This window comes from Equus przewalskii, chromosome 1 (genome assembly GCF_037783145.1).
Source record: "Equus przewalskii isolate Varuska chromosome 1, EquPr2, whole genome shotgun sequence".
Taxonomy (NCBI): domain Eukaryota; kingdom Metazoa; phylum Chordata; class Mammalia; order Perissodactyla; family Equidae; genus Equus; species Equus przewalskii.
In genome coordinates, this window is record NC_091831.1 from 43,988,901 (window position 1) to 44,005,061 (window position 16,161).

The window sequence follows — 16,161 nt, forward strand, 5'->3', positions numbered from 1 at the left end:
CACTTCTACCAATTCATTTTATTATAGGTCAAGATCACACTGGGTATTTATTTTCAAATAAAATTCCTCCTCATATCTACCTTCTTAGTTTTGTTCTTAGCAGCTCTCATTTGAGCAGGCTCACCACAACAAGCAGATACTTTTACACAGCTCGCTTCAGACAATCCCATTCTCCTGTTCGCATTCCTTTACTGAAAGAAAATGCACATGATTTAGGCTGGCGTTCACAGTCCGTCACAATCGACCATGTGCACCCTGCCCATCTTCTTTCCTCACTCTTCCTCTTGTAACTTACATGTGGCATGGTCCCATGAGTATTTCTGAAATACACCATTGAATTTCACATCTTTGCAGCTTTCCACGTACAGTGTCTTGCTACCCAAAACTTTGCACCTTAATTTTCTCTACTGGGAAATAGCCTGCTAATCTTGGCAAGGCTGCTTCAAAAGTCACCTTCTCCATATAAGTGGCCCTGACTGTCTGAGGCAAAAAACTCTCTGTTCCCTTATTGCAGTGCCTACATCTTTTATTACAGCACCAAATATTTGTCCCATATACATAAATTAGGTACATTTCAGTCTAAATATACTATTTGATTATAAACCGTTAATGTTAGAGGTTAAATTGGATTCATTTTCTTCGATCACTTCTCCAACTTTGCATGCTACTTTGCACATATCAGGCACTCCAATAATAACAAAATCTTTGATAAAATCACTCATCACTTGAAATAAAATGCTAATTTAGGTTATATTCAGCTTAATCAATTTAAAATATTTACACATATTGAAAGGAATCATCTGAGATATAATTGTATGTTGATAAATTCTGTCCGGCTCAAGAGATTATCAGCTCTTCGCTGTCCAAGTGGAATACGAATCATGCCCCAAAAAACTGTGTCCAGGGGACAGTGAGGAAATTGCAGAGACAGACTTTCAAGCATTTTAACCACCAGAGGATTCCTGGTTATTATTACTCTGAAATATCTAAAAAAGACATTTAAACTTATATGAAAAAAGGATGTTTTTAAAAAACGTTTATGGACAATGTGCCTAATTGACCTCTTGTAACGATGCGCATTTGGGAAAAACACATTTCACTCCCTGAGTTTGATCTCACATCTCTCACATTCACCTTCATCAGTAGAAGCTTCTCTCACTTTAAAAAAAGAGTCTTGTTAATGAGATATCAGTAAAATCAACACTGTGGCACTTGGAATAAAAAGAATATTCTTTAATTTTCTGGGGACAGTTATTATGAAATATAGGCATCTGAATTTTACCTAAAATGTAGGAAGAAGAAAATGACATGCACCTATCCAGCTCAGAGAAATTTCATCTCAGATTTCTAGATCCTAGGGTGCCAAATCATTGTTTAACGTGTCATGACGTTTGTCACTGATATTGAATTACTGAATTTTGCAAAGGATATACATTTTAATAAATAGGAACTAATGTCATCAGTAAAACCATTTGTTTTGAATTTCAGGGGGAAAAACATTTGGTGTGTTTACACATAAAGAATAGCAAAATTTCTTCACTTCCTCATAAAAATTACAGAGAAATATAGGTCTTTTAAAATTATTTAATTCCTTTCAGGAGACCACTTATGTATGTACAATCAAATTGCCAGAAAATTACTGAATATGCATTGTATAGAGAGAATTATTTGATTTCTTTCATGAAGAATTGAAAATATCTTCTTCTTATATAGCTTATATAGAGTTGGAAAGATGAAAAATCGCACATTACAAAATAATATAAATGTTAATAACACATTAAGGAAAAAGTTATATATGCTATGCATATATATACCTATATAATTATATTTATAAATATGTATGTATAAAATAAATAAAACACAGCCTCGAATTGAAATAAATGTCATACCTAAGACATCTAGGCTTCCCCAGTCAGTGCCTACCCACAGTCAGCAATCAACAAACGATAGCAATAACAACAAAAACCAGGAGGAAGAGGAGGCGGGAAAGGAAATACAGAGTGTCTGTAACTCAACATGCACTTCTCTAAATAAATCACAACTGCTTTTGAACAATTTTTTAATTCTCTTCTTTTAAAATGAGAGCTTTATTACGGCTGGAATGATAGATATTTTAATTTCCTTTGTATGGCTAAGACCAAATATAGTAGCAGGTAATAAATAAACCACTGTCAAATGAATAAATAAGCTAATGAATTATTCCCCTTACTGGCCTGCCCTATGAATTTGACTTCAATTGTTCCTCTTGCTTTGATCTTCTTACACTTGGCTTGATCAATGCACAAATGTTGAGTGTGGATTCTGTTCTACCCAATTTGTTCTCTAATTGCGTGTAATAAATGGGGTCAAGTATGCATCTGGAGGGTTTCCACTTAGATTGGAGAGTACAGAGTTTTTTGTATTACCTTCCTGTAACTGATCCCTTCACTTCCAAATGTGGTGGGTGATTACCTCAGCAGTAGTTTGATTTCTCTCTATTACTTGGATTCTAGTCTAAACTAAAAATCTATATTTAATCATCAATTGTTGCTGATACTTGGAAATAAACAGTCTCTCTAGTAACTTATATTTTCCATCACTGTAGCTGTTCTTGTATGATTGAATTAGGTGATCATTTATCAAAACTTCCATGTGAGAGAAATAATCCAAACTACATCTACCACAGGTAGTAGAACATGGCACATGCTTACTATAGGGCATTCACCATAACTTTTGTAGAATTTTAATATAGTTTTTATGATTGTAAGCATTTCAAGTTTAAGATTCAAACATTTAGTCTCTTCCAAAAGTGATGCTTTAAAATAAAATATTGATTTTTCATACAGATTAATTACTATGCTCTAAGCAAATAGGAGATGCTTTAGTAAAGCCAAGGAAATATTAGAAAAGCTTTACTCTTAAGTGTCTTAGACTAAATTGAATATGGAAGACCAATTTAGGTAGCACAATAAACAAACAATGTAAAACAGAATACATCGTGTGATAATAAAAAATTATGACAATTTTTAAAGAAAACAAGGAAGAGAATCAAACTAAATCAATCTCCTCATTCAGTAAGTTTTTTTAAGCATATATGCTATGCATTAACTAATTAAATAAGTAAAGTTATTAATATATATGAAAAGGTTGAATTAGTAAGCAAAAAAAATTCCACAATCCTGTCCTCCCTAGATTGCAGTTTAACGAGGGACAGATCTTAACAAAATAACATGCAAATAAAGCTAATTCACAACTGTGTTCCGTGCTAATAGGGACAGTGACTTGCTGCTGTTACAGCATGTAATGACCAGAGTTAAGAATGTCAAGGAGGAGACACCACTAACTGGTTGAAACCATTTTCCAACCCACTTTTCCTTTTCTTGACCTCTACTATTACAAAAACTTCTTTTGAAGTTAGATTCCCTTGAAACTAGACTTGACTGTCCAGCTGACAGTTCTAGTTAACGAACTGAGAACTTGCAGAACTGTGGAATGAAGCAGAAGGTAAATGACACGACCCATTCTTTCTTTCTATGATCTGGAAGGCAGATGGGATTCCTGGGACTACATCAGCTATTTTTTTCTCCACGATTTAAACACACACACAAATATACATGCACACCATACCAGGATGGCAGAATGGACAGAAAGACCATGGATTTGAGTACATTGTTTATCTCCTGCATCAGAACCAGATTGCCTACTTCCATATTTCTTGTTTGTGAGATTTTTTGATATCCTATTGTACAAAGTATTAATCGAGTCACTATCATGTGCAGTTTAAAACATTGATTCATTGGTATGATAGAGTTGAAGTGACAGTCAAAGATTCAGTGGAAGTCATCAAAGCTAATGAAGTGAGAGAGAGAGAGTATTCCCAGGAGATAATATTCCCTCTTAAAAGTAGTTTTTTCTAGGGGCCAGCCTGGAGTGTAGTGGTTAAGTTCACAGGCTCTGCTTCAGCAGCCCTGGGTTTGCCCGTTCAGATGCTGGGTGAGGATGTGCACCACTCCCCAAGCCATGCTAAGGCAGAGTCCCACATATAAAATAAAGGAAGATTGGCACAGATGTTAGCTCAGGGACCATCTTCCTCACCAAAAAAAAAAAGTAGTTTTTCTAATATTTTCTTGGCTTTCCCATAGCTTTTCTTATCTTGCTCATAGTGTAGTAATTAGTATATGGGCAAATTTAATATTTTATTGTTAAACACATTACTTTTGGAAGATATTGATAAGTTTGAAGGCTAAGTTTGAAATACTTAAATAATGAGAAAAAAATTTTAAAAATTGTGTCAGACACTACCAGCTGACAAAAATAACGGTAAATGTACTATAAAAAGCATGTGCATAGTTTTACCAATTTACAGCATGTTATTTGTAGAACTAAGCAATATGTGCTCTGGTTCTGAGCAAGGAAGGATCATAGCAAATTTGAGAAACTGAAATTCAGCAATGATGAGTACAGATAGTGAGGGAGTAGTAACATGAATTGACTAGTGATATGGGCAGGTTAGAAACAAGCCGTTTTCTGAAACCCACATTGAAAGTTTAGTAAATTATCAAGGTCTTTTACCCAAGAAATGACATTGGCAGATTTACATTTTAAAAATATCAGTCAGGGGCCAGCCTGGTGGTGCAGTGGTTAAGTTCGCACGTTCCACTTCTCAGTGGCCCAGGGTCGGTCGGTTTGGATCCTGGGTGTGGACATGGCACCGCTTGACAAAAGCCATGCTGTGGTAGGCGTCCCATGTATAAAGTAGAGGAAGATGGGCATAGATGTTCGCTCAGGGCCAATCTTCCTCAGCAAAAAGTGGAGGATTGGCAGATGTTAGCTCAGGGCTAAACTTCCTCAAAAAAAAAAAAGAAAGAAAAGATTGTAGATGTACACACAGACTGGTGAATCCAGAGAGTAGCAGCTTACCTGAGCAGAGACTCAAGCACTGAAATCACTGTGGGAAGCAAAGCCAGGGTAGGGAAACCTGAATGGTTATTGATGAATTACTGGAGGCTCATTGTGGCCAACTCTGAAAGTTAAAAACTCCAAGGGGACTGAGTCATTTGGGGGCCTCCACAATACTGTAGAATTCACCTCCAGGAGCTTGACTAGCTTCCCATGTTAAATATCTGACAGAAATCCCCTCATGCTTCCAGTAGAGGAAGGGAAAGGGACCCTTTTGAAACAGAGAGCACACTGTTACTCATAATAAGACCTGCCCTCAGGGAAACTAGTTAATAAGAGTCTAACTGATTTGAGGGAAGGGAAATACACAACTCCAGCCCACTCTAATCATCCTTAAGGGAGAGAACAACTGAAAAACACTTGCACAAGTCATAGTCCAGAAGCATAGAAGCACTAAAAAATGAAACCTAATCATAGACTATAGCTCACTGTCCCTTAATCTCACCACCACATTACAAAAGGCCTATTTACAACAAGCACTTCCTTTTACTTGGCACATTATGTCCAGCTATCAAAAAGAAAAAAATTACAAAGCATACCAAAAGGCAAAAAACACAGTTTGAAGTGACAGAGCAAACATCGGAGCAAGACCTGACAGGGATGTTGTAATTATCAGACTGGGGATTTAAAATTAAGATTAGTATGCTAAAGGCTCTAATAGCAAGAGGAGACAGTATACAAGAACAAGTGACCAGTGAAAGTAGAGAGATGAAAATTCTAGGAAAGAATTAAAAAGAAATACTAAAGATAAAAAACATTGTAAAAGAAATGAAGAATGCCTTTGAAAGCCTTGTTAGTAGACTGGAAACTGCTGAGGAAAAAAATCTCTGATCTTGAAGATATATTAACAGAATACTCAAAATCCAAAAAGTAAAGAGAACAAAGACTGAAAAAAAAAAAGGAAAAGAATATGCGAAGACTTTGGGACAACTGCTAAACATATGTAACATATTCATAATGGGAATACCAGAAGGAAAAGAAAGAGAGAAAGGAGCAGAAAAAATATCTCAAACAATAATGACTGAGAATTTCCTCAAATTAGTGTCAGACACCAAACCACAGATACCTCAGCTCAGAGAACACCAAGCGGGATAAATCCAGAAAAAAGACAAAAACACAACAATAAAAGGATTGTACCTAGGCATATCATTTTTAAACCAGAAAAAAACAAATAAAAAGAAAAATTCCTGAAATAAGCCACAGGGAAAAAATATCTTATCTATTGAGGAGCAAAGGTAATAATTATATCCTACTTCTTCTCATACACCATACAGGCAAGAAGAGAGTGGAGAAAAATTTTAAAGTATTGAGAGAAAAAACCCATCAACCTAGAATTCTGTACCTTGGGAAATTATCCTTCGAAAGTGAAGAAGAAACAAAGACTTTCTTAGACAAACAAAAGTGGAGGAAATTTGTTGCCAGTAGACCTGCCTTACAAAAAATATTAAAAGAAATTCTTTAGAGAAAAGAAAATCAAGTCAGAAACTTGGATCTACTAAAAGAAAGAAAAGGTATTGGAGAAGGAAAAGCTAAGGCAAAATAAACACTTTTATTTTTCTTATTCTTAATATATCGAATAGATAATTCAGTTTGTTAAAAATAATAATAGCAATAATGTATTCCATTATGTATGCTTGTTTTTATATCTTATGTATATATATCCACAATCTTCTTAAGCTTACATGGAACGTTCATCAAGACAGATCACACTCTGGGGCATAAAACACACTTTAACAAATTTAAAAGAATAGAAATCATAGAATGTCTGCTCTCAGATCACAACGGAATTAAACTAATAATCCATAACAGAAAGATAACTAGAAAATCCCAAATCCATAAAAATTAAATACACTTCTAAGTAACACATGGGTTAAAGAAGAAATCTTGGGGCCTGCCCAGTGGCATAGCAGTTAAGTTCGCATGCTCTTCTTCTTGGTGGCCCAGGGTTTGCCAGTTCGGATCCCAGGTGCGGACATGGCACTGCTTGGCAAAAGCCATGCTGTGGTAGGCATCCCACATATAAAGTAGAGGAAGATAGGCATGGCTGGTAGCTCAGGGCCAGTCTTCCTCAGCAAAAAGAGGAGGATTGGCAGTAGTTAGCTCAGGGCTAATCTTCCTCAAAAAAAAAAAAAGAAGAAGAAATCTCAAGAGAAATTAAACAATATTTTGAATTACAAATGAAAACACAACTTATCAAAATTTGTAGGATCCAGCAAAAGCAGTACTGAATAAATTTATAATATTGAAAGCATATATTAGAAAAAAAGAAAGATCTAAAATCTCTAACATGTCTCTACCTAACAAAAGTAGAAAAAGAGCAAAATAAATCCAAATTAAGCAGAAGTAAAGAAATAATAAGAATTAGCGTAGAAACCAATCATATTGAAAACAGGAAATCAAGAGAGAAAATAAATGAAACCAAAATCTGCATCTTTTTAAACATTGATAAAATTGATAAGCCTCTAGCCAAGCTAATAAAGAAAATAAGAGAGAGGACATGTATTATTAATATCAGAAATAAAGGAGTAGAAATCCTATGGACACGAAAATTCCATACTTGATCCTAATCATTATTAGTACATGTTCTCTGGAGTGTAAATTCCGTATATAGAACAGTAGCAGAATATGATTGGGACCAGATTGAGAGGATCCTGAATGCTGGACTGAATTTAGGAAAGATCAAGAAGTGACATATGCAAATAAAGCACAGAAGTTTGTAAAAGCTAAAATTTAAAGTAGGATGACTATAAGAGATATTACAATTGTCTAAGCTTAAGGCTTCAACAATACATTGGGTTTGTGTTTCAATACTAAGAAATATGAATAGAAATGAAACATTTAATGAGCACTTACATAGTTTTAGGATTACCAAGAGTGATGATTTCATGTGAATTACATTATTTGTGCTGGGAATCATTATTCAAAATAGGTATCATTTCCTCTAGTTCATGAAAGAAACCTAAAGGGAAAATATATGTACTTGTAATGCCACAGGCTAATTAATCCTAGGGCTCAATTAATCCTAGGTGACCAATATCCAGGTCTATCTAACTCAAAGTCCACGTTCCTTACTATACTTTACCCTGCTTTTCAATGGAGGGGCAGGGAGGATGTACACCTGCCTTTTTGTTATTGTTGTTTTACAAAAATATATGAGTAAGTTTTTTCTGGATATCACTGAAAACATGCCTGTTAGGTGCAAACTGTAGCAAGGATGCTATAATGAACCAGTGCATTTGATTGGAATAGTTACATCTTGAACATGGAAAGGATGCTGAAGGACCAGTCTGATGTACATTTCTGCTTCCAGGCATACAACTGTGAAAAAGTTTTAGTATGTGGTTTATATAAATTTCAGTTGCACCCATGCATCCAAGTAAAGTGTTTTGAATGTTTCATTGGGTAATGGTATCAAATTCCTCTTATGAGGTGAAAAATAAAGATTATAGATGTTTAATGAATGCTAACTTTAATGATTTTGTTGACACATTTTAAACAAACAAACAAAATCGAAAGAGTCCTCTGTCAGGGTTTTTTTTATTAAATCAATTAATATAAAACAAAACAAACACAATAAAAGATTACATTGGATTTTCCTCTATACTGTAGAGAAAATAAAATCATTTTGAAAAAAATCCAAGTTCAATGCCTCTTACTTGTTGTCTTATATTTTTATTTTAATTCTCTCATAGTTAAAAAATTACAGCACATTTTTCTCTTTTGAAAATAAACAGCCTAGATAATTTCATAGGAATTTCATATGTGAAAATAAACAACCTGGAGGTTTATTGATTATGGCTTGTTATAACAGTGGTTAAGAGCCTCCAGATGTGCTGCAAGTAATACAAAGATTCTCCACTATTCCAGCTGTTCATACTATAGAAGCCATCTAAACCCATTCATACCCAAGAACAGAGTCCTTAAACATTGCTTCTAAACATTCTGCCTGGCTGAATTTTTTTTATTATTTTGTTTATACTCACTTACATACATTGTAGGCTGCAAGGTTTGTGATTACTTTAAAAAGGAAATAAAGAACACATGTAAAGGGTACAATACATCTCATTTATCTCATAGTTTTAGACCATTAGAAGGGAGGGTTGAGAAGAAAAAAGAGTGAGACTATGGTATAGTGTAGAAACCGTCTTTGGCTTTGGACAACTTTGGGGAAAATTCCAGTTTTTTCATTTTTAGTTGTATGCTTCCTTGGACCCTGCAAAAAAGGGAAGATTATAGTCTGTATCCTGTGAATGCACAGTTCCTTTGTTAATGTTCACAATGAACCTACAAAGTGGATATTTTGAAGAATACCTTGAGATAAATAGAGTCTTTATTACAGTGACCAGTACATGATAGACTTAATAAAAGTTACTTTGCTAAGCCCCTCTCAAGCCATTCTTACCTTTTATTTAGACCAAAGCATAGAGCAATAAACTCAGGCTAAAGAGGAACAGATAAAGTTGATGCATGGAATGGAAAGCATGGGTAGGTATACTTACACCAGAAAAACACAGACATTAACCCAAAGACTTCAACAAGAGACAAAGAAGCTCATTATGTAGTAAAAAAGATGCATAAAAAAATTCATCAAGAGGATATAACATTAGCAAATATTTATGCACCTGGTATAAGGAGAACCTAAATATATAAAATAAATATTAACAGACAGAGGAAGAAACAGACAGCAACACAATATTGGTAGAGGATTTCAATATCTCACTTTCAACAATGGATAAATCATCTGGATAGAAAATCAATAGGAAGCATTGGACTTAAACTACACATTAGGTCAGATGAACCTAAGGACATTTACAGAACATTCCATCCAGCAGTATCAGAATCCATATTCTTCTCAAGTGCACATGGAGCATTCTCCAGGATAAATCATATGTTAGGCCACAAATTAGTTGTTAATAAATTTAAGAAGACTGAAGTCATATCAAAGCAACTTTTCTGATCATAAACGCATGAAACTAGAAATGAGTTACCAGAAGAAAAGTGGAAAATTCACAAATATGTGGAGGTTGGACACTATACTCCTGAATAACCAATGGGTCAAAGAAGAAATCAAAAGGTAAATTTTTAAAAAATCTTGAGACAAATGAAAATAAAAAGACAATACACCAAAATTTATGGGATACTGCAGAAGCAGTTCTAAGAGAGAAGTTTCTAGGGATAAATGCTTATATTAAGAAAAAAGAAAAATGTCAAATAAATGACTTGACTTTATATCTAAAGGGATTAGAAAAAGAACACACTAGCCTAAAATTATTAGAAGGAAAAAATAAAAAGGGTCGGAGCAGAAACAAATGAAAATGAGACTAAATAGACAATAAAAAGATCAACGAAACTAAGAGCCGTTATTATTTCTTTTTAAAGATTTTATTTTTCCTTTTTCTCCCCAAAGCCCCCGAGTACATAGTTGTATATTTTCACTTGTGGGTCCTTCTAGTTGTGGCATGTGGGGTGCCACCTCAGCATGGCCTGATGAGCAGTGCCATGTTCACCCCCAGGATCTGAACCAGTGAAACTCTGGGCCACTGAAGCAGAGCGTGAAAATGTAACCACTCAGCCATGGGGCTGGTCCCCAAGAGGTGTTGTTTTTTTAGATAAACAAAATAGGCAAAATTTTAGATAGACTAAACCAAGAAAAAAGAGAAGACTCAAATAAAATTATAAATGAAAGAGAGGACGTTACAACTGATACCACAGAAATACAAAGAATTGTAAGAGATTACTGTAAACAATCATATACCAACAAATTGGATAACTTAAAAGAAATGGATAAATTTTTAGAAATATACAACATACCAAGACTGAATCATGAAGAAATAGAAAATCTGAACAGATCAATTACTAGTAAGGAGATTTATTCAGTACTAAAAAACCTCCCAACATGGAAAAATCCAGGACCAGACGGCTTCAGGGTGAATTCTACCAAGCATTTAAAAAAGAATTAATAACAATATTTTTCAAATTTTTCCAAAAATAGAAGAGGAGAGTACACTTCATTTTATGAGGCCAACATTATTCTGATACAAAGCCAGACAAGGATACTAAAATAAAAGGAAATTAAAGGTCAATATCTCCAATGAACACAGAAGCAAAAATTCTCAAGCAAATATTAGCAACCTAGTTTAACAATACATGAAAAGGATCATACAACATGATCAAGTGGGATTTACTTCAGGGATACAAGGCTGGTTCTACATTCACAAATCAATCAATGTGATACACCAGGTTAACAAAATAAAGATAAAATATGATCATCCTAATAGACGCAGAAAAATATTTGACAAAATTCAGTGTCCTTTCATGATAAAAATTCTCAACAAACTGGATAGAGGGAACATATCTCAATGTAATAAAAACCATGTGTGACAAGCCCATGGCTAGCCTTATACTCAATGGCGAAACACTGAACACTTCTCCTCTAAGATCAGGAACAAGAGCAGGATGCCCACTCTTGCCACTTTTATTCAACTAGTACTAGAAGTCCTACCCAGAGCAATTAGGTAAGAAAAATAAATAAAAATTCTGCAAATCAGAAAGGAAGAAGTAAAATTGTCCCTGTTTGCAGATGACATTATCTTATGTAGAGAAAACTCTAGAGTCTACCAAAAAACTATCAGAGCTAATAAATGATTTCAGTATATTTGCAGACTACAAAATCAATATACAAAGATCAGTTGTGTCTATACACCAAAAACAAACCATGAGAAAGAAAAACTAAGTAAATAATTCTATTTACCTTTGCATCAAAAAGAATAAAATATTTAAGAATAAAATTAACCAAGGAAGTGAATGATCTATACACTGAAAACTATAAGACATTCATGAAAGAAACTGAAGAAGACAAATAAATGGAAAGATATTTCATGTTCACGGATTAGAATAATTAATATTGTTAAAATGGCCACACTACTCAAAGCAATCTACAGATTCAATGAAATTTCTATCAAAATTTAGATGGCATTTTTTACAGAAATAGGAAAAAAAATATCCTATGGAACCACAGAAGACCCCAAATAGCTAAAGCAATCTTGAGAAAAAAAAAATGAGAGGCATTACAATTCCTGATTTCAAAATATATGATAAAGTTGTAGTAATCAAAACAGTATGATACTGGCATAAAAACTGATACGTAGATCCATGGAACAGAGTTGAAGGCTCAGAAGTAAACTTATGCACATATGGCCAATTAACTTACAATAAAGGAGCCAAGAATATATAATAGGAAAAGGATAATCTCTTCAACAAGTGGGATGGGGAGAACTATAAAGCCACGTGCAAAAGAATGAAAGGGGACCCCTATCTTACACCATGCATAGAACTCAACTGAAAATGGATTCAAGTCTTGAATATAAGCTATGAAACCATAAAACTTCTAGAAGAAAACACAGGCTGTAAGCCCCTCTGCCTTGGCCATGGCAATGATTCTTTTGATTTGACAGCAAAAGCAAAGGCAACAGAAGAAAAAATAAATAAGCAGGACTGCATCAAATTAAAAAGATTCTTCACAGCAAAGGAAACCATCCACAAAATGAAAAGGCCCCCTATGGAGTGGAAGAAAATATTTGCAAAACAAATATCTGATAAGGGGTTTATACTAAAAATATACAAGGAATTCATACAACTCAATAGCAAAAAACAAATAATCCAATTGAAAAATGGTCAAAGGACCTGAATAGACATTTCTCCAAAGAAATGCAGATGGCCAACAGGTACATGAAAAGATACTCAACATTACTAATCGTCAGGGAAATGCAAATTAAAATCACAATTATATATGACTTCATACTTTTTAGGATGGCTGTTTTCAAAAAGTCAAGAGACAAATGCTGATGTGATGATGTAGAGAAAAGGGAAGATTTGTATGCTCTTAGTAGAAACATAAACTGGTACCGAAACTATGGAAAACATTACAGAGTTTCCTCAAGAAGTTAAAAACAGAAATACTATATGATCCAGCAATCTCATTTCTGGGTATACATCCAAAGGGAACAGAACTATTATCTTGAAGAGATAGCTATCCTCCCATGTTGACTGCAGCATTATTCATAACAGCCAATGTATGGAAACAATCTTAGTGTCCATCAAGAGATGAACAGATCGAGAAAATGTGATATATTTGTGACAACATGGATGAATCTGGAGGGCATTATGCTAAGTGAAATAAGCCAGACGGAGAATACTGCATAAATTCATTGACAACAGATGTTAACGAATAAGACGTAAGAGATTTTAAAGACAAAAAATGGTATTTAAGAAGATGTTAAGGAATAAGATATAACAGATATTAAAGAAGATAAGAGATGTCGTATGAGATATTAAGGAAGGTTTCCAGGCACAGGGAATTTAATACTATATGGTAATTTGTATCTACACAAAGAAATGAAGGGGACAGAAAAGGTGAAAAATTAGGATGAAAGCAAAAAAAGATTTTTTCCTTATTTTCAATTATTTTAAAAAACACTTGACTGTCTAAAGCAAGGTTCGGTTCAGGTCTACACCCTCTTGGAAAAGTCAGACTTATGGCCCTAGAGGCTAAGAATGTTTTCTACATTGTTAAAGGATTGTAAAAACAAAGAACAACAAAAGAGAAGAATATGCAACAGATATCATGAGAGACCCACAAAGCCTAAAATATTTACTACCTAGTTTATTTAAGAAAAAATTTCTGACCCTTGGTCTAAAGTAAAAATGGTAGCAAAGTATTGTGGGATTTATCACAATAAAGCATACAAGTGAAATATATGACAGTTATGACAATGGATAGGAGAGAAGAAATGGAAATATAATGTTGTGACTTTCCTACATTATAGACAAAGTGATATAATATTATTTGAGCACAGATTGAGATGAGTTATAAATGTATATTTAACACCTTGGAATAAGCCAATAAATAAATGGGTATAACTAATAAGCCAATAGTGGAGATGAATTGAAATCGTAACAAATACTCAATTGAAAATAAAGCAGGAGATGGGGCCGGCCTGGTGGTCTAGCAGTTAAGTTTGTGTACTCCACTTTGGCAGCCCAGGGTTTGCCAGTTCAGATCCCTGGGGCAGACCTACACACCACTTATTAAGCCATGCTGTGGCAGGCATCCCACATATAAAGTGGAGGAAAGGCACAGCTGTTAGCTCAGGGCCAATCTTCCTCAGCAAAAAGAGGAGGATTGGAGGCAGATGTTAGTTCAGTGCTAATCTTCCTCAAAAAAAAAAAATAATAATAAGGAAGGAGAGGATGACAGAAACAAAGATTGGATGGAAAAGTAGAAGATAGCTAGCAAATGGTAGATTTAAATACAATCATATTAGTAATTTTAAGTGATCTGAAGCTCTGATTATGTCAGAAATTTTCAAGTAAGGTAAATATATGCTGTCTACAAGACACCTACTTTAACTATAAAGACATAAATAATCTAAAATTAAAAGATCGGGAAAAGATATCCAACACTAACACTAATCCAAAGAGAACTGGTTTGGCTGTATTAATATAGCACAAAGTAGACTTTAGAACTAGGAGTATCATCAAGAATAAAAAGAGGCAAAACATTATTAAAGAAGTCAATTCATCAAAAAAAAAATACCAATCTTAAATGCTTATGCACCAAATAATGTATCTTAAAAACATAAGCAAAACTGATAGAACTGAAAGGAAAAATAGAAATAGGGAAAGAATGTAAACTCCTTCAATGCTTTTTCCTTTAATTGCATGTTAAAATGATAATATCTTGGATATATGGTAGTAAAGAAAACATATTATTAAAAATAATTTTGCCGGCTCTATTTACTTGTTTTAATGTGGCTACTAGAAAGTGTAAAGTTATATTTGTGGCTCACGTTATATTTATATTGGACAGGTCTGCCACAGAGTAACTAAATAGTGGTGCATTAGAGTACATTTGGTTGAACATACGAACAATCTAATTCTAACGTAATCTCTTCGTTTGGTGCTCACTGCCTTAAACTGTGACTCAACTATCCTTCCAAAGAGTTCATAATTCAAAAATCTGGAAAACTGCTTTTCCTGGGTTACGTCAATGGTCTGTGAAATAACTTCTGTGATTGCCGTAGTTCTCCGTGTTTCCATATAAACAAAGTGCAAATGATAGTAAGTGAATCCTTTAAAAATCTCCCAGATGGGATTTGAAACGACTTGATGTACATACTTTTATTGACTTTAATTTTTAAAATGGTGGTGGAGTATAATAAGTTTGTATGTTTATTATTTAACTTCTCCCTTATTTCAAACATTATTTTCTGAGTTTTAAAAAAGAAAAAGAAAACAAAATATAAAAAATTTATTTGTAGGCGAGGTACAAGAGACACAAAGAAAATATACACGGGAATATCAGATGAAGTGAGTAGTAAAATTTAGCCTTCAAGGCACATGTCAGGAGATTCTGTAACTTGTCAACTGAGGTCAAAATTGGGTTTTGTATTTCCTAGATGCCCTAGAAAAAAGAAAAACACATTAATTTACAAGATCCACAGTGTAAAAATAAAAACTAAAATAAATGTACAAAAATGAAACTTGCTCAGGAGAAGCAAAACTTACTTGCACTAAGAAATAAAATAAGATGTTTCCTTGTTTCTTATAGGGTGCTTTGTAGTTAGCACACATAACAACGACATTCTTCCCATAAATAGTTAAACCAAACTTAAAAGGTTAATTGCCATTACACTCTTCATGCATGCCTTTTATATAACAACAAAGCACAATTTCATAAATCCAGTGAACAGGAAAGCTAAATAATTATGAACACAGGCATTGTGACCTGGCATGATGCAGCATACAAGGTAAACTACTTATAGAGAACAATGGATTTCAGATCACACAAATCATCATTACATTTATCTATGAGCTGAGATTTTGATTAGTATTAAGCAGCACACAATTTGTAGTTAACAGTTCCCAGAAGATAGCTGGGAGTGACACCATTTTACTTTGCTAGTTTATTAAAATGGAAGTGGAACGAACATTCTCTAATGGAGAATGGAGACATCTTTCCTAATGAGTTTACCCTACCTCTACTAAAGAGAGAAAGTAGAATGAATTGTGAATAATAATGCTTATATTCCTTTGCAAAAACATATTTATTTTCTGCCAAACATTTTTCACCATTCCATAGCAATTATCTTAATTAAAAATACTATTGTTCAAAATGAAGGGGGAACGGAATGCATACTAGCACCTTGTTTTATTATAGTCTAT